This window comes from Cervus canadensis, chromosome 1, assembly GCF_019320065.1.
Source record: "Cervus canadensis isolate Bull #8, Minnesota chromosome 1, ASM1932006v1, whole genome shotgun sequence".
Taxonomy (NCBI): domain Eukaryota; kingdom Metazoa; phylum Chordata; class Mammalia; order Artiodactyla; family Cervidae; genus Cervus; species Cervus canadensis.
The window spans coordinates 10,251,798-10,273,410 of record NC_057386.1 but is presented as its reverse complement, the minus strand read 5'-3'; positions in this window follow the sequence as shown (position 1 = coordinate 10,273,410).

The window sequence follows — 21,613 nt, the reverse complement described above, 5'->3', positions numbered from 1 at the left end:
TGCTTCGAGGGGTCAAGTACCTGGCCTGGGGTCACAGAGCCAGTGTGCAGTGGAGCCAGGGCTTGAATCCAGGTAGCCTGGGCTTCTAACCCTGGTGTCACACTGCTGCCCTCAGGAGTCTTTGCACACACAGAGTGTCTGGCCAGGATGTCCCTCTTCAGGAATGGCAGCATAGTGACAACACATCAGAGGCACCAGCTGTGAACTGAGATGAACCCTACAAAGTGAACCACTCCTGGGACCATAGAGTCATCACAAGGCGGGAGCTGGAAGAAGCCTCTAAGAGACCTTAGGAGCCACCCCCTCATTTTATAGACAGATACAATGATGCTTGGGGGCCCACACTTCAGTTGGTGGAGCATCCAAGATCATCCAAGAGTGCTTCTGCCTTTGGCCCCCGATTTGTGGTCCACTCTCAATGCAAACTGGACAAGAGACAGTTTGAGATCAGATTTGGCCTGCTCAGTTCTTGGTTCAAACCTAAACACCCTGGCTTGTTTCACAGCTGACTCAGCCCTCTGGAGGCCCCCCAAGTTGAACATGGTTTTAGAGTAGCCTCCAAAATATGAGGCTGCTGGTTACCACATCTGCTCTACAGACCTGGCAATAAACTCTCTGCTCCTTGTGCCTGAGTTTCTTTGTAGCCTCCTCTCTTCCGTAACTGAGAACTGACAAAGGATTTTTATTCACAAACCTCACATCATGGTCATTCTATTTCTATGGCTACTCCATTAATTAAAAAAAAATTTATTTATTTATTTGGCTATGCTGGGTCTTAATTGTGGAGCGCAAAGTCTTTGATCTTCCATCCAGCATGCGGGATCTTTAGTGGCAGCTTGTGAACTCTTAGTTGTGGCACCATTAATGCTAAGTTTTGGTCACATCCTCATGGGATGAATGGGCAACCCTCAAAGTCCTGAACCAGAAGCCCAGGTTGTTCAGGCAACTTCCATCCCAGCCTTGGCTGCAGCCCACATCCCCAAATGAAAGTGTTATATGCTCTCAATAGCACCAAACACTTTCTTCCCCAGTGCTTATCAAGGTTGTAAATTACATTAGGTGTGTGGCTTTTCTATTACTGTCTTCTCTCATCCCAGGCTTCAAACTCCATGAGGTCAAAAGCCAGGTCAGTTTTATAGTAAAAATAACTCTAAGCACTGGGCTTGATCAGCATGGAGCAGGTGCCTAGGAAATCTTTGTTGAGTGAACAGGTAAGAGGATGGGTGGATGGATGATGGATAGATATTGAGAGAGTGGGTTTAAAAAAAAAATGTCTAGATGCAAGATTACCAGAATGGCACCTGAAGCTGAGGGAGGTCCCACTGTGCACAATGATGAGGCTAAGGAGGGCCAGAATAGGTGCAATAATTCTTCCCCCACCTTCCTTCCCCACCTGTAGTCTCTCCAGCTACTACCTGGAGACCTACCGCAGAAGGATGTCCCCTGTAACTGGCAGCCCCTGGGTAAATGGCAACCTCAGGAGGTTGGTGAATGGGACTACATTCTCTCTTCTGTTTATTTGGATTTTGCCCCTTTCTTCCCCAGCCTGCTGCTCCAGGGAAGGTATTGGGAATATTCTAACAGATGTGAGGGGAAGCAGATGAGTAGGCTGGAGCAGATAACCTTCATGTACTTCCTGAAGTGGAGCTGACATCCCGCACTTTATATGGGGATTCCCCTACCAAGGAGGGGAGGTGGATGGGGGAGAGGGAGGACAGTCCATTCTTGGAGACACTGGTTTCTAACTGCTGCTGCCTCCACTCTAATGACACATGGGACTTCATAGGCTCGTGGGCACCTCCTTCATGCCCTTGGTGCAGGGCTTAGGGTAGTGCTGGGAACAGGTGCATTTGAGGAAGCATCTCTATAATCATAATGGCAAAGAGGACCATAATGGCATCAACACTAAGATGCAGATTAAAGACTAACCTTTCCTCTGCTTTTCTAATCAGGGCACTACTAAGTACCAGGCACTTCCCATGGTATTTCACAGGGTCCTGCCATGATCCCATGCTATAGACAGGGAACTGGGAGGCCCGGGGAAATTCAGCTCCAACAGAAGTGTGCCCAGTTGGGGGCCATGGTTCTGTTTTGTCTGTTCCCTGAAATCTAATAGGTGGAAACCCTAGAGGTCATTCAGGTCACCCTCAAACCTAAGCAGGAATTGCTCCATGACTTCCCATGATAGCACAGTGGGCCTACCAGTCCCAAGCATCCTGCTCTGCCAAACTCTAGGGGTTGCTAATTGTTGCCTGCTCCTCCTTTAGCAACCCCTAGAGTTTAAATCCACCTTCTCTGCAGCTTCCTCCTGTTTCTTCTGGGCTGCGCCCTCAGGGGCAGGCAGGGATCCAAGTGCTGGGAGCTCTAGGGGACCCAGCCTTGTCAGGAGGGTCCCCCCCCCACCCCGCCCCGCCAATGGGACTGACCCCCAACCTCACTCTGCCGCGGTCTGTTGAACCTGACCTGTACCTTTGCCCTTGGCTCCTACACACGAGCGCGCGCACGCGCGCGCACCCACACCCACACACCATGCTTTCAGAAAGGAGACAGCCTCTGTCTAGCCTGGAGTGAAAGAGTAACTAGTACATTTTCCTGGTTCTTCCCATACCCCACCCCACGCCACCCCCACCCTGCTCCCACCTTCTCTTTTAAACCTTTCGGACGGATCTAGAAGGAATAAGCCAGCTATGACGCCGGTGGTGGAGAGGCGGGAGATGCTCTCAGGGCAGATAGCTCTGCTCAGCCCCTTCCCCAGGTTAACTGCGGTGGGGGAGGGGAAGCATCTTAGAGCTGGGAGGGGTGGGCTTATCCCGGAGGACACCCAAGCACAACCCCAACACTGCGAGAGGGTTTTGATTGCTCTCTCCTTCCCCCTAAAAAAGCGCGATGGGGATGGGAAGGGGCGGGGCTCGGGGAAGGAACGCACCGGCCACACCTCGACCCTGCTGACTCGGCAAAGCTGGCTCCGCCTGCCCCAGCCCGGCATTAGGAGTAGCCGGAGCCGCTCGACAAAGCTGGGGAGTGGCGCCCCTCCACCTGGCATGCCTGTCTGCCCTTCCGCGGCCCCGGCCCGGCGGACGACGCTGGCGGCCGGCCATCTTCCCTCCTCGCCCCCGCGGCCGCCGCTTCGCAGCTCCGCACCCGGGAGAGACCGCAGGCCAGCCGCCACCATCCCGGCTCCCGGCTGGGGGTTAGCTGGCGCGCGCCAGCGCCGTCGCCACGTGGCGGGTGGGGCCGGGGCAGCTCGAGCCCTGCCCTCTAGGGGGTTCCCATCGACAGGACCCGGGGGCTGGACGTGGGGGTGCAGTTGCTTTCTTAGGGGCATCCTGGTGAATTGTCGGTGAAGCCTTTGAAACATTTGCGCAGGGCAGGCTTCGGTGCCACATGTCCACCCTCCACTTCGGTGGGACTACTCTGGCCTTTCCCGCCCGCGGTTCCCTCGAGGTCTGCTGTCCCTCCTCTGCGTCCTCGGTCGCATCGGGCAACACTGTGAGCCCACGCAACAGCCACTTTCTAAAGGGTTGACATTCAGTCCTAGGGCTCATTTCGGTGTCCCGACCCGACTGTAAGCGCCCCCAGGGCAGCCGAGTCCGGAACAGTGTGCCCGGGGCCGGTCTGGAGGCGGCTCTTCGCCGGGATTGTCTCGGCCAGTGACTGATCCAGCAAGTGAACAGCGATCAGGCCCGGGAGTGGAGTTTCCAACCACGTGGAGTTTTCACGATAGGGAAAGACAGGGAGGGGAGCGACCTGGAAGCCCCCAGAGTGTGACCGGGTGTGTCCCTTTGACGGTAGCCTTCTGGGCAAATCCATTCGTCGCTGGGGCAGTGGAGGCTGCGGACGAGCCGGGTTCACCCCACCCTGGGAGCGGGCGGCCCGCCGCCCGGGGAGGCTTGGGAAATGGGCGAAGTGGTCAGACTGGTTTCCGGAGCTGGGCTCGGAATCCACGCGGGCTGGCAGGCATTGGTGGGGGAGGATTGAGCCCCGCCAGCGGCGTTGGCAAGGCCGCCCTGGGATGCTTTGTTTTCCATCCTCGAAGGAGACCCTGCAGAATGGGGGTGGGAGGGACAGCAGACGTCCGGTTGGGAAACCCAGTTTCAGGTATGAACCAGCAGTCTGGCAGCTCCCCCACCCCTCTGGTGTCCAGCTCCCTTCTGCCCGGTCCGGACTTTAGCCAAGAGTATTTGGAAGATTGAGCTCCCGGTCCACAGCGAACATGGGCTTTGATCTCGGTATTTGAAAGAAACAAGGGGAGGGTGGGGTGTGTGAAGAAGAGTCCAGCTCTGCCACTAACCTCTCCCAGCCTGTTTCCTCATCCATCACCATCCTTTCCAGTCAGACACTCCTGGGGGTCTGGGTGCACCAGGAGATGGGGACTCAGAACCCCTAGGGAGTCGCGTGGAAAGAAAAGCAGGGTGCAGAAGCTGATGGCCACCCGCTCCCTCCCAACCTAGGACGTGCAGTCGGGAGGAATCAACCAGCAGTTGGAGACCTCGGGTGCCCCCACCTCATCCCCAGGGGCTGGGGACTTGGGGACGAGAAAATGGAGTCTTCAGGCAGAAAATTCCCTACCTAGGAACAGTGTGGCACTTGATGGAGCAGGCTGCCAGGAGCCAGATTCTCCCCCGGTCTCAGGGGTGAGGAAGGGGAGCCTCACCTTCCCCCCCCCGCCCCCCCATCATAAACCCCCAGGTCAGGAAGTCCTGTGCAGGGGAGGTGAAGGAAGGGGCTGAGCAGCAAGCTGAGGGTTTGGGGCGACAGCACTGCCGAATGGAGAGCCGAATCTCGCGTTTGCAGCAGCTGCTGGGCAGCTCGGGGGGGTCTAGAGAGCCGCCCACGCTGCGGTCTTCTTTGAGGTTCCTAGGGGGAAAACGGGGGCGTGAGGTGGGCACTACACGAGGTCGGTGGGGGCTCGAGGATTAGTGACACCCCCCCCCAACCAACCCAAGTGGAAAAGAGAAGGAACTCGAGGCTAGAAGAGCACCCAGCTCTTGCCACCCGCCCAGCCTGCGGGGGACCCCACCCCCCTTCCCGCAACCAGGGTGGGCTGCGGCGAAGGCGCGCGTCCAGCCCGGTAACCGAGGTGGAAAGGAGGTCCTTGCTGACCCTCTAGGGCTAGGCGAGTGGCCGTCGCACGCGGAGCCCCCCCCTTGGGAGGGGCTGTGCCTGCTCCCCGGGAAGGGCGGGGCGAGGGCGCGGGCCCTGGAGCCCCCAGGCCGCCCAGCCCGGGTGGGCTGCAGGGGCCCCCGCGGGCCCGGGGCGGGCTTTGTCTGCCGCGGCTCCTCTTTGGGAAGGCGCCAGCCCGGGTACAAGATGGCGGGGAAAGGGTGGGATCGCAGGCGCTCGCCACGCGGATCGGCCCCGCTCTGCCTGCAATGCAGCAGGGGGAGGGGCAGGAGGCGGCGGCGACACTGCGAGCCCCCCGCCCTCGCCCCGGCCACCGAATGCGACCCCCCGCCGGTGACCCCGCGCCCCTCTGGCCCCGCCGCTTCTGTCTGGCGGCTGCATCCTCCGCCTTACTCCGCAGAGCCCCGGCCGCGGCAGCTGCAGAAAATGGCTGCCAAAGCGGCGCCAGTCGCCACGCTACCACGGGCGGGGGGCGGGCTCCGCGGCCGGCCCGCAGCCCCGCTCCCTTCCGCGTCCCGGGACTCTCCGCCCGGGCGCCCGGACCCTCGTGGGCACCGGGGAATCTGGGGCCGCAGCGGGGGGCGAGAGGGAAGGGGGAGGGGCGGTTACCTGCCAGAGGAGGGGGCGGGGGGTGGAGGGTGGCAAGGGGCCAGTGCTAGGAGGGCGCTGTCTGTCTTAACACCCCCCCCCCAATTCCGCATGTCCCGTGCCCTCGCGAGGTCGCGGCGCCCGGGTGGGGCAATGCTAATGGGCTGTTGACCTCGGTGACCGCTTGCAGCCCACAGTCCGCACCGCCACCCCTCCCCCGCGTTGAGGCTGGGCTGGTGAACCCTGACGCCCCCTCAACCCCCCGCCACCTTCGGCGAAAAATAAAAAATAAATTAAAAAGCCGTGTGCGTGCTGACTACAAAACGACCCAAGCCCGGAACTCCGCGGAGAAGATCCGGGTGGATCCTTCGGCGCCATGAGCCGAAGCGGCGGCGGCAGCTCAGCAGGTGCCGCGAACTCACCCTCTTCTCTGCAGGGAGCAGACCCCGACCCCTGCCTCCGCCCAGCCTAGGGCCGCCGCGGGCGCCTCCTTGGCGCCCGCGGCCACCCTGCCTGACACCCGGGCCCAAGCACGCTTCTCTGGGCGCCAAGAGGAGCCCGGGGCTCTAGAGAGAGGTGTCCAAACGATCTGGAGAATGGGCCGGGGGGCGCACCAGGGAGGGAGGGAAATCGTCCCCCGGACCCCCAGGGCTGGTAGTGCTGGGGAAAAACGAAAAGTGCGAACAGAGGACTTGTGGGTGGGGTTAGGTTCTGGAGCCCGAACCACTTGACGCAGTCGAGCGGGTCTGTAGCCCCCTCTTATTCCAATCGGGAGAAATCCGGGGCGTAGTGAGTCCAGCTGGCCAGGAAGAGGTGTTCCTGTAAATTGGGACTTTATTTTCCCCTCTCTGCAAGTTTCTCTCACCCCTCCCGCCAACTGCGTACTCAGCTCCAGCGATTTCACCACTACTGGCTGGAAACTTCAAATTCAATACATAAAGAGGGCAGGGACCAAGAGCCAACAGGTCAAGGAACGGGGTTTCCAGATTAGAGAATGGCTTCTGCTCTTGAAGTTTAAGAAAAAAGAAGCACACGTAAGGAGACACCTCCCCGTGACGGGAGAACATCTGGGGCCCTCCTCCCTCCCCTCTCTGGGCGAAGGTATCCATCCACCTACCTAAGCACGCAGAAACTTGGGGTTGGAGATTTAATATGAATGACCTGGCTAAATGGGCGTGGGCAGGTGCGGGGCAGGGATGGGCTACGTGGGAGTATCAGGAGGCTGCACCCGGGCATCCACGGATTTTTCCAGGGCTCAGAGAGGTCTCCATGGCAGAGGTCCAGCGTTGGGCGCAGACCCACACAAATCCTCTGCCCCGAGGGCATCCCCAGTCACTGCGCGGGAGGGAAACTGCTTTCTGCTAGGCTAGACATCGCGGCAGAAAATCTCAGCCAAGGTCGGGGAGGGATATGTGCTGGCACCAAGGGCTGCTGCGGCCGCAGCGCTTCCTTCCGCAGAAACAGCGAGGAGGAGGAGGCGGCCAAAACTAACTCCATCCAGCAGGCAGCGCCCTCCTCAATCTCGCGCCCGCGTTCCCTGGCAGAGCCCGCTTCTGCCACCTTCCCCGGGGAGGGTCCAGGCTGGGGAATTTGAGTTTTGGAAGAGAAAGAGGGCGAAGGCGAGGAAGGATGCCCAAGACCGAGCAGAGGTCACGCAGGTCATCGTTCTCCGTGTCCCATCCCCCACCCGAGCCAGGTCTCCTGTGCGACCCCCACCTGCGCAGGGCTCCAGGCACAGGCTTCCCAGTAGAGGGCATCGCTCAACGCCTGGGCTAGGCGGCGGCCCTAGAGGCACGCTCTGTCACAGGCAAAGTCCCAGGGCGCTAAGGTGCTCATTGTCTTAGCTGTCCCCTTTGGTTCTCCTGGGGACAAGTGCGAGTCCCCGAGAGGGTAGCTCTGGTCGCCGCGGCGTCGCTAGGAGAACACGCGCTTCGGAACTGGTTACCACTCGGGAGGGGTCAGCTGGACACCTGTGCGTGCGTGCGCGTGCGCGCGCCTCTGAGCGCGAGGGAGGGGCCGAGGGGAGCCCCGGGAACCGCTGTGCGTTTACTGCCCGAGTTTGAGGCAAGCCCAAGCCTCAGGTCCACGGGAATAGGGACGTCTTCTTCCTCCACTGGCTCCCGTCCAGCGGGTGGGCTCAACGCTGAGCACCTGGCCTGCATCCCGCAACCTCCAGTGCACTGCGTTCTGCCTGAAAACCCGAGGGTGGCTCTATCAGTGCATTTTTCTCCCTCACGCAGCTTTCCCTCCACAACTGGCAGTTTTTTAAAACAACCTTTAAATGAGACATCGATTTATTATTATGATTGCATTCAGAAATCCAGCCCGAAGGGACACCCTGGGAGATAGTAATTTGGTGGTACCTAGGGCGGTTTGTGGTTTAGCACATGCCTAGTTCCGTAACCACATTTCTCCGGCAGCTAATTGCTCTGATTACCTTTGGGGCGGGAGAGGTGAGTATGTTGCTGGCGGAGGGGAGACTTGGACTGTTCCCAGAGCCCCGTGCGTGCACACCGTGGACCTGATGCTGCAGCGGCAACCGCAGCAGCAACGCGCGCGCACACACACACACCCTCCAGCTCCCCTCCCGCATCCGGGCCTTCCCGCTCCTCCGTCGCCGCTCGCAAGGGTTTGGGGAGGGGGTGCGTGGGGTAGAGGTGGAAGCGTGAGCGGAGGAGGCGAGAACAGGCTGAGCGGGAGGAAGAGAATGACAACGAGGGCGAGGGGGAGGGGGAACAGCCGCGAGGAGAAAACTTGGGGAGGGTCAGGCAAAAATGGGGGTAAGCAAGGAGAAGGGTGCGGAGACGAGAGGCGGGGAAGCCGCGGGAGAAAGAAAGGGAGGTGGTGGGAGCGGGCGGGGGCGGCTGGCTCGTTTCCACTCGTGAGAGCCGGTTGCCGAGAGACGCGCGGGCCAATGAGCTAGCACCAGCTCAGCCCGGCGCCCGCCGCGTGCCCTTATATGGTGCGGCCGCTCGGCGGGCGCTCGCGCACATCGCCATATAAGGGCAGGAACCTAAATACAGGCTATACCTTGTTCTTCGCTCGCCCGGCCGCGGCCTCGGCGATCGATGAGCGCGCCGCCGAGCGGGCTGCGGCGCGCGGGTCCCGGGAGCCGGCGGGGAGGGGGCTGCGGCGGCTGCGCGGCTGGGCCAGATGTGGCTGGCGCAATGGCAGCGCGAGCCAGCTGTGGCGCTCGGAAGGTGTAACCCGCCGCCTCCAGTCTCCCTCTTTCCTTTCTCTCCCACTCCCACCTCCCACTGTTTCCAAGGTGCAGATGCAAATGAACCAGAATTGACATCTAATTGCTTTTGTTTATAATAATAATAATGTGAGCGCGTCTGTGTTAAGTCTGAGCAAAGGCCCAGGATCACAAGAAACCTAGCCCCACGCTTGGGAGCTGGTACGGTGGGGAGGAAAGAAAGCTGGACTGTGATTTGAAGGTTCGAGTTCCCCTCGGCTTTCTCCTGAGGCCTGGCCCATGATGCCGTCAGCTGAGATCCAGCGCCCCTTTTTCTCCAACCTCCTCGGCGCCAGGCCTGGCGCAAGTGCCAGGCCGGGGCTCGAGAAGCGGGAGCTGCGTGTGGCCCGAGCGCAGAGGACTCACGGGCTCGGTGCCCGGGCGGCCCAGGCAGCCTGGAGCCAGGGGAGCGGCGGGAGGCAGCGGTGAGAGGCGTTGCCGTCACACCTCTCTCAGCGTCTTCTCTGTACCTGCCCAGCTCCTGGACGGCAGGCTACATGCTACCCGAGGTGACAGGCCTGGCAGGTCCGCGGCCCAGCAACGCGATTGGGCTCAAGGAGGCGAATTCAGACAGCTGCGAGAAAGAGGGCCCGCAGGAGGTCTCTTTGAGAGAGGAGGTTGGCCAGAGGGTAGCCTCAGAACAACTGGTCAGCCTCAGACATCTCCGGGCTCCTGCGTAACCCTTTGACCCCAAAGTCCTGTCTCCAGCTTGTTGCACTGCTTGCCTTCTCCCTTCCCACTTATGACCAGTTTCCTAGCCCACCCAGAGAAGACTTTTGGCCTCCTCCAGGCGAGGGTCTGGACCAGGAATGGCCCCTGGCCAGGATGCCTGCCAGCCTGGAAGGAGCCTCAGTGGTGTGATGACATAGTTTTCCTGCCAGCGGAGTGGGTGGGACATAGCTTTGCCAGTGAATATTGTTGGAGACCCCACATAGCTTACCCATGGCTCCCCACTGTGTACCGGGCTGAGGCCTTTTCTTCCCATGCTGGCGGACATGAGAGACTCCCAAAGAGTCTTGCCAGAAGGCTGATGGTCCTGAAGAAACCTATGCATCTGGGCCAGTGGCCCCCAGAATCTGAGAGACCCATTCCCCATCACCCAGTGCACCGGTGCCTCAGCTGCCTCTCTCCGTGCAGTTTGCACTGGGGTTGTGTCCACCTTGCCTTGGCTTCCCCACTGCCTGGAGATGCCACAGAGAGAGCCTCTTCCCTCTAAGGAGGCCATTTCCAGTAGCATGATGCCACCTATAGAGTGTACCTGGAATTAGTCCCAGCTGCGGCTATGCCTCCAGCAGCCTGGTGCTGTACTGGAACTGGAGGGAAGATAATGCTCCCTCCTTGTCCCCAACAGGTTGGGACTGGAGAGGTAGTCTCGTCACCCAGTGCTTCCTCCAGGACTCTTCCTCTTGCCTTCTTGGACCCCCCCCCCCCCGCAGCTGTTTAGTAGTTCTGCGCCTGGCATTATTTGAGAAACTGAGACCAGAACCTGGCACAGCTGGGGCAGGAATCCCCGGCTCTCCCCGGGAGTCCCTGTGATTTCCCAACAGTCACGAGCTCCAGGGTGGTGTGCTGGCTGAGGCATCAGTGGCCAGCTGTCAACGGTGAACAAGTATTTTCTAAAAGTTTTGGAAGCCCAGTAAACCTGACCACACGACCCCGAATGTACAGAATGGGGAAACTAAACAGGCTATTCTAAGGCTACATGCTCCAAATGACCCTTTTACAGGACAAACTGAAGTCAAGAAGGGGGGAAAATGACTTACCCAAGGCATCTCAGCCAGTCAGGGGTGGAGCAAGCACAGGTCTGAATCCAATTTTTTTTTTTCATTCCCCATCCACTGTTGTTTGGATTATCCAGGCATGTCTCGGCACAAGCTTCCATGTTTGAATGGCTTGGTGGTCCTGGAACCCTGGAGCTGGTGCATGAAGTCCCATGATGGCTGCCCAACTGATTTTACCTGCGCCTTGGAACTGACTGCCTTTGATGGCAGCTAGTGGCTCTTCCTGGATGGCTGGGGAGGAGGGGGGCCAGAGGCAGGAAAACTCTGTTGGACCCTGACCTCAGGCTGTTGGGCTGCTGGTCTGGCAAGAGTCTGGGAAGTCCCAGGGTCAGTGACCCCAGCTGCACCCCAGATGACTCTGTCATGCCAAACACCATGGCTTGGAGCAGCAGTGGGGCGTGTCTAGCTTCCTGCTGTGCCTGGTTCCAGTACCATGACACCTCCTCTTAGGCACCGCAACTCCTGGGTGACAGACCTAAGTCAACCCTGTCCTCAGCTTAACTTGGTCACCAGTAAGTTACTTAGCCCCTATGAGCTTGTTTCCCCATATTTAAATGCGATTACTGAATTCTCCCTCTTAGGACTGTGATGAAGAATAGAAGAGTTCAGAAGCTTCCAGCGAGAGCTTAGCATGGAGCAAGCAGCCATTGCTCAGCAGATGGAAGCTACATCTATCCACTCCCACCACTCCTGCACACCCTCTTGTGCCAGGCTAGGCACAAGGCTCTGCTAGACAAATGACCATAAAGCTTCATGTACATTTGAGCCCATGTAGAAACATGGGAAACTCCGTGTAGAAACTCCCAAGCACTCTCCAGTGGGCTCCCTTGGGCAGCTAATTTGTGGGTGTCAGCTCCAGCTTCCACCTTATCCTTGTATAAATTTCTCCAGTCAGTACTCTCCAGTTCTAGCCTGGATCCATCCTCTGCTGCAACCCAGAATCCAGCGATCTAGCCCTGGGCTGGCTTTCCTGAACACCCCTAGGAGCTCTCTGGTGTAGACTGCACCAGGATCTTTCCCTCTGGGGAAGAGAAGTGCCTGAACCCACAGAGGCTGGAAGAAGCACTACCTTACTGTAGGAATTTGAACCTGGGACCTCTTTCCTCATCTTAGAAAAACAGCACGTGTGTGTGTGTGGGGGGGGGTCCTGCCTTCCTGGGGTCCAAATTACTCTCCATGTGGGTCCACTAGAGGTACCTATCATAGCAACAAAATGGGAAAGACCCTGCCAATTTGGCAGTTGGGAATACTGATTTTTCCAGAGAGGAGGGAAGCCTGCTGATCTTGTGGGGCAAAGGCTGAAGGCACTTTCTTGGATTCCCCTGAGCTGGAAACTTGGGCTGGACAGCGGTTGAGAGCCTCAGCTGGAGGAAGCACGGGGATTAGCCTACAGGTTTGGAGTACCCTGGGGTGGGGCGGGGGGGAGGCTCTGTCTGAGGCTCCAAGCCATCTCCCCCAAGCCACCTCTCCTCCACTTCTGCCCATCTTTCCTTCTCTTCCCTCACACCTGCCTCTGGCACACCCTCGCTCTCAGGATCGGATCCCCACGGTGGATATTGGCTCACTAGTCACCTGAGACAGGCCACTGCCCCACTCGCTTCTGAGTGGTCCAAGCGCCTCTAAAGCCCAGCTGGCTTGCTGCGATCCCCGCATCCACTGCCCTCAGCCTCTCCATTTCCACTGGACCAGTCCGCGCTGACCCGACTAGTGCAAAGTGGGGTGCGAACTTTTCGCCTAATCACACTGGGGACTTTGCTCTTAGAAGCTTCCGCCTCCCGGGAGGAAAGCTCACCACCTCGCTGCCCCGCACTGAGGCTTGCGACAGTGACTCGGATCCCAAAGCCTGGCGCCCGGCGCCCCCAGGTCGCGGGCGCCGTTCCAGCGGGGTGGCCAGTGCCTCTTTCCGCGTGGGCCGCTCTTTGTTCTCGGTCGGTTGGGCCCGGCTTGGCTCCGGTTCTAGGGTCAACGAATCTATTACTCCGGACTTTGCAGGCTGGATGGCGCTTCCCTCAGGAGGAGAGGCTGCTCGCGGGCTGGAGAAGTTCGATCCCTCCCCTAAGCTTGCGGTAGGGGGTGGCGGTGCGGTAGTGGGGAGGACTGTTTAGGGACCCACTGCCCGGGGCTGCTAGAATACTTGCAGCGGCTGGAGAACGAGGTCTGCTAGGGACCTCCTTCAGACTTAGATTTCGGAAGCTGTTAAACCGGCAACGCCCGGAAAGTCGGACTCCTTTCTCTACTCTTCATTGGGTGTCCACCCTACTCTCCCCAAAGGAGAAATTGAGGCTGAAACCTGGATCTGGGATTGGGAGGCCAGGAGCCCCAATTCTCCCCACGTTTCCCAGCTAGGAAAAGACTTGGGGGAGGCTAGAACCTTTGCTCCGGTATTCCAGGGGTGCCCTTTCCCCAGGGCACCCCTCCCCCTAGGGAAGAAGCTGTGCTATCACACCCACCGCCAGGGGGAAAAAAAAAAAGAATACCTCTGGGGTCGAGCTGCACCACCCAAGGAGGTGTAAAAAAGGCAGGATGGAAGCTGCGTCCAAAAGGCAGTGAGAATAAAAGCAGAGGAAAGAGAAGGATGGAGGGAGGGCTAGCTTACTGTCCCAACCCAATAGTCGCGACTCTCAGCGACACCCTCTCCCGCGCCGGGAGGTCTGTTGGCGCCCTCCTTCCTTTCCGCGGAAACAGCCAGTCCCTAGACCGTGGGCTAACCCTCCGCCCATTTCCCCTCTCGCTTCCCCACTTCACTCTGCAGGTCGCTTCACTCTCAGCAATTCCTAATCCTGCTTTCCCTCTGCAACTCTGATTTTAAAAGAAATATAAGAACTACTTCAAAAGGAGTGACCGCAATGGTGGCTTTTTCTGCCACCTCCTTAATTAAACATAAAACTTCTGTCCTTTTGGAAGAGATAGGGAATTCCTGTCCACAGCGCGATGCAGGGAGGCGGCGCGGGGTTGGGGGTGGGGGTATGGATCTCCCACCCTTATGCACTGTGCTGTCTGCGTGGTTTGCTGGAGAAGACAAGACTGACCTTGGAGGGAACAAGTCCTGCTGAAAAAAATCCTCTGGAGCCCAGAATAACCCTGAAAGTGGCCCCACGATTACAATTCTGGTCCAAGTCCATTTACCATATTTATTTGTGGATTTCTCCCTCCCACTCCTCTTCATATTAAAAAAGATCAAAAAGACGTTTTAATGTATAAAAGATGTTTCCTCCACATAATGCCCTCATCACCACCCACATACCTTTTTTTTTTTTTTGCTTTGAATCCAAGGACTTTTGCTGCGCCAGTCGTTGCGGCGACCGTCCCAGAGCAAGGAAGTGCTTCCTCTTGATCTGTCCAAAGGGTGGGGAACTGAGCCCTAGAGGGGCCAGGCCAGAGGCCCAGAGCTCTGATCTGCCGGATACCTCCTTAATCCTTGTCGAGACGCTGGTCTACCTTGTCTCTGCCCAGCGCTATTTTCAATGTCGACCTGCTTATATCCCCAGCAACAGTACATGCTGTCCCTGTTTCTTGGGCCACTGAACCTCCCACGATGACTGGGGTAATAAATAGTGTTTTCCAGGATTCCCACGGTGGCTCAATCCTTCACCCATTTGGCCAGAAAGTAGCTAAACTTTAGATAAATAACAAGCTCAGCTGTGAACCTGACGTTTCCACTACTTTAAATTTCACCGCTCCCTGGTCCTGGTCAAGAACCCCATACTCTCAGCAAAATCAGTTTTTCTTGCCGTAAGCCTCTGTTTTCAGGATCTCAAGGACTAACTGAAGAAATTAATTTTGCAAAAAAAAAAATTAATTTTGCCTCTGATTACTGTGTTATTCTAGATAAGCCATTATTATGCAAATGAGAGAGTGCGGCTTTCAAGTTGAATAAGAACGACGCCGGGTAGCGGCGCAGGACTGCCCCAGATGTTTGCATAATTACTTCTGCCCCAACTTCGAGAGTGCAAAATGTCAAGGGAGGAAGTGGTGCGGGTAAATACGGTACCACTTCCCTCAATTTGATTTCTTAGAGAAGGGCGGGGAAGCAGATCTGAGGCTTTCATCTGGAGCGAGAGAAGGCGTCCCGACTCTCTGGCGAGGGTGTCCCAGCCCGAGTGGCCGTCGACGCCCTCCCCCTCGCGGGTGAGCCATCCCGCAGCCAAGAGTAGCCGGAGAGACCCGGGTCTCGCCGGGGCAGTGAGGCGCTTGCGCGGGGTCTGAGCCGCCGCTGGCCGCGCGCTTTCCGGCAGCCCGGGAACCGGCAACTCGGCTTCTGGGCGTGCGCGGAGCCTGCGCGCTCTGGACGCTCAGCCTCGACGCCCGTCCGACCTGGTCTGGTCCCCGACAGCGCCCCCTCCTGGGGCTAAGGCTGGGGGTGCACTTCGGGAGCCCCGGCGCGGGGCTACAAGGAAAGGCACTGATCGGGGCCGAAAGGACGCCGAGGTTCCATCCACCTCCATCAGAGGCAAGAAGTCCGGACCCTCCCAAGAACCGTCGCCTTTTCTCCATCGAATCTCAAACGTCTGCTCCTAGGGTTTTCCGTATGCCTCCGCGAGGGCGAACGCGTCGGCGGAGCTCGGCCCGCGGGGGTTCTGCGGGAGCACCCAGACTTATCCCCTCGCCCCCGCAACATGTGCCTTCTTGAAGGACCTGGCCGGCTCTTGGTCTTTCTGATCTCTGAAACGGGAGACTGGACGTTGGCACTTCTCAGCGTGAACAGCCTCGCGAGGAAGTGGTACTGGCCGAGGAATCTCGAGTTTGGAACTAACTCGAGGTCCCGAGAGCACCATCAAAAAGTCACTTCAATTCCTTCCGCTTGGGGGCGGGGTAGGAAGTGAGCCTCAACGTGAAGCACCCGATGGAGTCCGAGGCATCCCTGCAGATTCCCTGGGGGAGGGAGCGAGCCTGTGGGGTTGGAGAGGGCAGTGCGGCGACCAGTTGGTCGGCATTGCTGGCTACCGAAGTGCCTACCCTGGCAAAGGTCGGATTCTAGGGAGCCCAGACCTCGCTGAGCGTAGGCTCTGGGGCTACCAATCTTCACCCGGTGTCTTCCCTTGGGAAGTGTATGTTCCCTGCCTCCTGATGGATGGGGTCACCAGCGGGTAGTCAGCACAGACACACGGACCCTGCCTAGTCACTGCAAGGCCAAAGCTTTCCCCGTGCAGACAGAATCTGGAGTCAAACTCCCCTCCTGGAGCATCTTGAATCACAGGCTGAAGTCAGTGAGTCAGTGAGCCCTCAGGCCAAGGCTGACGCCGCAGGGGAGTTCTCGAGTCCCGGGAATCTCGGGGCTAGGAGGCTTCGGATAACACCTTCCTCTAGGATGGGGCGCAAAGGCTTTGACCCTTAGGCTACCCATTTGTCTCTTGCGGCTCTGCCACTCCTCCATGCCCTCTTCGCCTCTCCCACTCCCGCCCCGGCTTAGGCCCGTCGAGTTTGAGCCCCTTCTTCAGGGCCGACGGAAACCGAACACCCAGACCCATCTGTTTTCGGTCCCCCTTCCATCCTGCGGGACAGGCACGGACATGCAGTAGCTCAGGTCTCCCACCCACCTAGGACCTATCTCCCCTTGCACCCCGCCAGCCCCAGGGTGCCTCCGGGCTCCTGGAGCGGGACTTCGCACGCAACACGAGGCTGCCTTCCTGGAGAAGATTTGGGGGATTTACCCCGCGGCGCGCGTGAGCGCATGCGCGCCAGCTTCAGCGCTGTGCGCGTGCTCCCGCTACACCGCACCCGCACGGAGCTGGGCCTCCGCGCTGCCGGAGTCGCGGTTTTGGTAGCGAGCCCACCTGATGCGACGCCTCCCCGGGCAAACATCCTAAGAGGCGAATTTAGACTTCGTCTAAGGAGTCTAAGAAACAATTTCCCTGGGAGGGTCAGTGAGCACCCAGCTCCCTCTTTGTGGGTGCCCCTCATGGGAGGCAGGGACTGCTCTGGCTGATACTGGATTCCTTGAGGGAAAATCACCCAATCCAGACCCACCAAGTCTCATTAGCCTGACCTGGCCCCAGAATATTAAGAAGGACAAGTGTTACAGTAATAATGAACGTTTGTTGAGCGTTTACTTATGCCTGATGGTGTGACAGTGCTTACAAAAATTTTAATATTTCTTTTAAAAAATAAGAATTATGGGGACAGAAGCACAGAGTGGCTAAGTAACTGGCACAAGGGCACACAGCTATTAAATGAATTTGAACCACTGGCCCTGGAGCCCACAATTTTAGCCACTGTGCTCTGTGATGAAGGAAAAATAAAGACTTCCACCATCATCCAGCCTCCAAGTGGGTTGATTGGGCTCCTAGAACTTATCCTTCACTCTGTTGTTCCAGTCTGGTTTTTCTTTCTTCTGATGGCCCAGATCAATATTTCTGCTTAGCATGGTCAGGTTGCTCACTCTGACAATGAGACCACTGTCTTCTATGGCCAGTTCCATTGGCCCCTTCTTACCTTGAATAATTTCCATAAGCCAGGAAGAAGTGAAACATCTAGAGGGTCCCAAACTCCTGTCCTACAGTATCAGAGAGCATTGGGCTTGGGACTCCTCACACAGAACCCCTGCTGTGTGCCCCTGGGCAAGTTATTTGGCTTCTCCGTGCCTCAAGTTTCCTCATCTGTAAGATGGGGATTATGGCATTACTCTCATCTGGTTGTTGTGAATGTTAAGTGGGATAATGCAGCTGCTCAATAGATGCTGCTTGCCCTGTAGGGCTGCCATTCATCCTGTGATTTCAGGGGGGGGGGGCGAAGTCAAAGGTTATGTTGCTTCTAGAGTATGTGCAGGCTTGTGAGAAATGTGCAGCATGGTCAGCCCTTTAGTATCCTCTGCAAATTATTCTAGTGTTTCTCTGACACCCATTGAAAGTCTACTCGGAAGAAGAAAATGGGACAGGAGAGGTGGCAACTTCTTGATTCTGGGAAGGACTAAAGGCTGGAAACCTCTAGTTAGGTTCCAGGCCAGAAACCTTGGCAGCCTCCCTCCAGTCACCATTCAGCCTGTCCCGGGTCGAGTCTTTGGGACTTCTTTGCAAGGTGTTGGATCACCTCTGCCTTTCCCCCTATAGCGGGCGAACAGCCTTCCCAGAGGCATCCGGCCCTGGCCCAAGCATGGGGGCGGCAGAGTCGGAGGACGCCTAACGGGCTCAGGGGCTGCTGGTGGCAAGCCACGGGCCGCAATCGCCGCACACGCGGCCACGCTCGGAGCCACCCGTGCTCGCTTCACAGCCTGCCCTGCCGTCGCGCCGGAGGCAAATGGTTGATTTCTAAATCCGCCCGCGTCCGCGGCCAAGACCGGGCAGGTCCGACACCAGCCAAGCCGCAGAGCTGAAACGCTCCCAGTGAACTAGCCGAGGCCCGGCCGCATCCTCCAGCTAGAGGACGCGCTGGGGCTTGTTGGTTTGGCCGGCGACCCAGGAGCCGAGCCCGTCACCCCGGTCGCCCTTCCCCTTTCCTCCCCTCGGACCGCGCCAGCCTCGAGGACTCCTCCCCGGGGCTGAGTCCGCGGGCAGCGGACACTGGGCGGCCTAAAAGGGCCCTGGACTGGGGGCGGCCCTCAGGTGAAGGAGGCTGGCGCGAGGGGCACGGGATCCCGACACCTTCCGGAGACTGGACCGAGGGCTGGGGCTGGCTTCCAGAACCGGCAGCAGGTTCTGGGAGCACTTTGTCGGGAAGCGAAGTGGCAGGCATGTGCCCAGTTCACCGAAACGAGTGCAGAATCGGGCAGTAGACCTAGGGGGTCGGGAAGCAGGTGGCCCGATGTGGGCGGGCGTCTGTATTTCTACAAACAAAGGAACAGGGCAGCTCACCCCGGAACTAGGGGGTGGTGGGAAGACTGCTAAAAGAATCGCCGACAATTTCCTTCATAAAAATGCGATCTGAGAGCATTTGATTTCCACTTTCACTCCCCCTCGCCCTCCGCTCCGACACACGCACTGTCTCCAAAGACACTCAAATTGCAGCCATATGGGGCTAAAGTAATAGGAAGCAGTTACCTTATTTACTGAAGTGGCAGCGCACTCAAACTTGACAGCCGCAGCCGAGGACCGTGGGGCAATGAAATTAAGAGCAGAAGGTTCTTGTTCTTTGAAACTTTGTTTTGTTTACACCCAGGGGTGCACGCGGGAAAAAGTTATCTGACTTTGAAAGATAAAAGAGGTTGTGTGGAGGAAAGAAGGGAGGTGGCGAGAGTTGAGTGATGAGGAAGGCAGGTCCAAGAAAGGTGGGGAGCCGGGTTCCTTCTTACCTTGGTTTCTAAGTGTCACCGCCTGATTACTTTGAAAGAAGGGGTAGGGACTCAGCGGGAAGGATGCCTCTACCCACCCCCAATGCTAGCATCCTCCATTGCAGGTACAGGCAACCTCCCTCGCCAACCAAGGAGGCCCCAGCTCTGGGTTGCACAAAGACTACAAGCCCATTTCTCAGACTTCTTAGTCTCCAAACTGTCGGGGCGTCGAGGTCACTCAGTGACCGGTGTTCACACTCTCTCCAATCCTGCTGTCTTGCAAACAGATGGCAGCAGTGCGCTAGTCAGGAGTGAGACACCCCCCATCACCAAACCTGGGGTTTATCCCCCCACACCGCGGGACTGAGTTTCTCTGCAGCGGACAAGAACGGGGCTTGGTCTGATTGTTCTCAGGTTATTCTATGCCTCTCCTTTTCTTCAGGATCGAGTTCCACCTTTGCTGTGGGTGCTGTAGGAACCCCCGACGTTTGCAAACTCAGACACCTCCAAAGCGCTAATTTTGTTCAGGAACAAGTGTTTTCACAACCAGGCATAAAGACAGGCAGAATAATGCGGGAAAGCAAAAAAAAAAAAAATTACTAAATACCCTCTGGAGGAGTGGCCGTGCACAACAGCGCCAGGGTTTTCATTTCCCACTTGAAGCTTCGGAGGCGCTTAAGCAAAGAAGAAAGAAAAGGGAGTGAGAGAGGTACGAAGGAAGAAAGAAGGGAAAGAAGGAAGGAAGGGAGGGAGGGATGGAGGGGAAAAGGAGGAAAGAAGAGAAAGACAGGGAGGGAGGAGCTGAGCTAACTTTTTCAGCGTGAAACTGAAACCATCGACCTCTGCACGCCTCGAGCAAACTCTGGGTCTGTAAAGGCACCCAACGCAAACACAGCTCGCGGGAACAGCGCTCCAGAAACCCTATCAGAAGGGAAACCACCACTCTTTGCGGGCGCGGGCCGACTCGCGAGGGGTGGGGGAAGGACGGGGGTGAGGGGGGCGGTGGCGAAGCCCCTCCGTTCCTCCAGCTAGTTCGGGACAGGCTCCCTCCTTCCGGCTCCAAGGTGGCCCTGAGGCTGCCAGGGGAATTCAAGAGACCGGTGCGTGGCTGGCACAGCCGGGCAGCCGTAGCCCACAGGGGGCAGCGAATTCCAAGAGGCTGCGGGCGGGGCGTGCAGAGCGACCCGGGCCCAGGGCGGAGGGTGGGCTTTCTCTGGGCGGGGAAACCAGACACTTACAGGCGGCTGAGGCCGACTTTATTTTTACTGCCCAAACTGTTGGAAAGTATTTAAGCTTAAACAGAAACAGCTGTATCGCTGGCACCGGCCAACGAAACTATTTGTTACCGGGAATGACTTTTTATGATTAAGGACCCGGCCGTCGGCGGCCTCTCGCGGGCAGCCCGCGCGGGTCGCCAGGGCTATCTAGGCGTCGCCAACTCGCTGTTCGTTAAGACCGAACGGCCAGAGAGATGAGACTGTTCACCCAGAGCTCACCTTGTAAAGTTTGAGCAAGGCCAAAATCTGGACCCCCGCCCCATTTCCAAGGGTGGGGGCGGGGAGTGCGGGAGTGGGAGGGTAAGAGTGGGGGCGGGAATCTCTCCCGTTCCTCGCACCCAGGACCGCGCCGCACCCGTCGCGCACCTAACTTTGGACAGGAGGCCGGTTTTCCGCTCTGGGCTTCCTGCCCTTTCGAGTCAGACTCCTTGGCTCGCCTTTCCTCCTTTCTCTTGTTCTCCTTTTTTCTCTCTTTCTTCCACCACATCCCTCGCCAAGGGAAACTGCTTCCAGTCAAGTTTATCACCGATGTTTTAACTAAATCGTGGGTTCCGAGGAGTGGGTGCTGTTACTTGCAGCTTGGGCGGTAAGAGAAAAAGGTCGGGGATTGCTGGGCCCAGACTGGGGCTTCTGTCTCTGTCGCTGCCACCCCAGCCACGGGTCACCGCGAGCTGAGCAGGAGCGTGCAGTTTGCGTGTGTGCAAACGCCTGGCACGCGGGACCCGGTCCTCACCCTCTTTGCTGGACCCTGCCACCTTCGCCCCTCTTCGTCAACCTTCAGTGGACACTGTGAGGCTCCCCGGGTTTTCTCGCAGTGTCTGCCACGGGCATTGGAACGAGCTGCCAACAGGAAGAGTGAGGCACAGGCCCAGCGGGTTGCCCGGGTACGGGTGAAGCAGGGAGCTCCCCCAGTCGCGCTCCCCAACCCCAGCCAAGCTCCAGACTCTGCTTTGATGGTCGTCCAAGCCCTCCCCAACATACCCCGGCCTGGGGCAAGGAGCGGCTGGTCTGGGGCTAGCGACACTTGGGGCCAGGGACTGGCGTGGAACAGCAACGCGGGCGGGCGGCAGGGGCAGGTGGCTGCGGGTGTCGGGGACAGGTCGGGGAGGGGGCAGGAAGAAGGCGCGCGAACTCCCCCACTGGATCCTGGGGTGTGGGAAGAGTCGGGCGGCAACCGCGGGCCGCCACTGGGTCTGCTTTCGGCCTCCAAGCTGGGGGCGAGCGCTCGAGCCCAGCCCGGCTCGCAGGGCCCGGAGGGTGGCCGAGGGCAGGGTTGCGCGACCGGAGGAGACACAGGCACATTGATTTGTTAGCGGGATGGGGCTGGCGGCAGCGGGGGCAGGCCGTTGCCATGGAGACCGAGGGTCGGGTGTGCAAGCCGGGGGGAGGGGGCCGGGTGGGA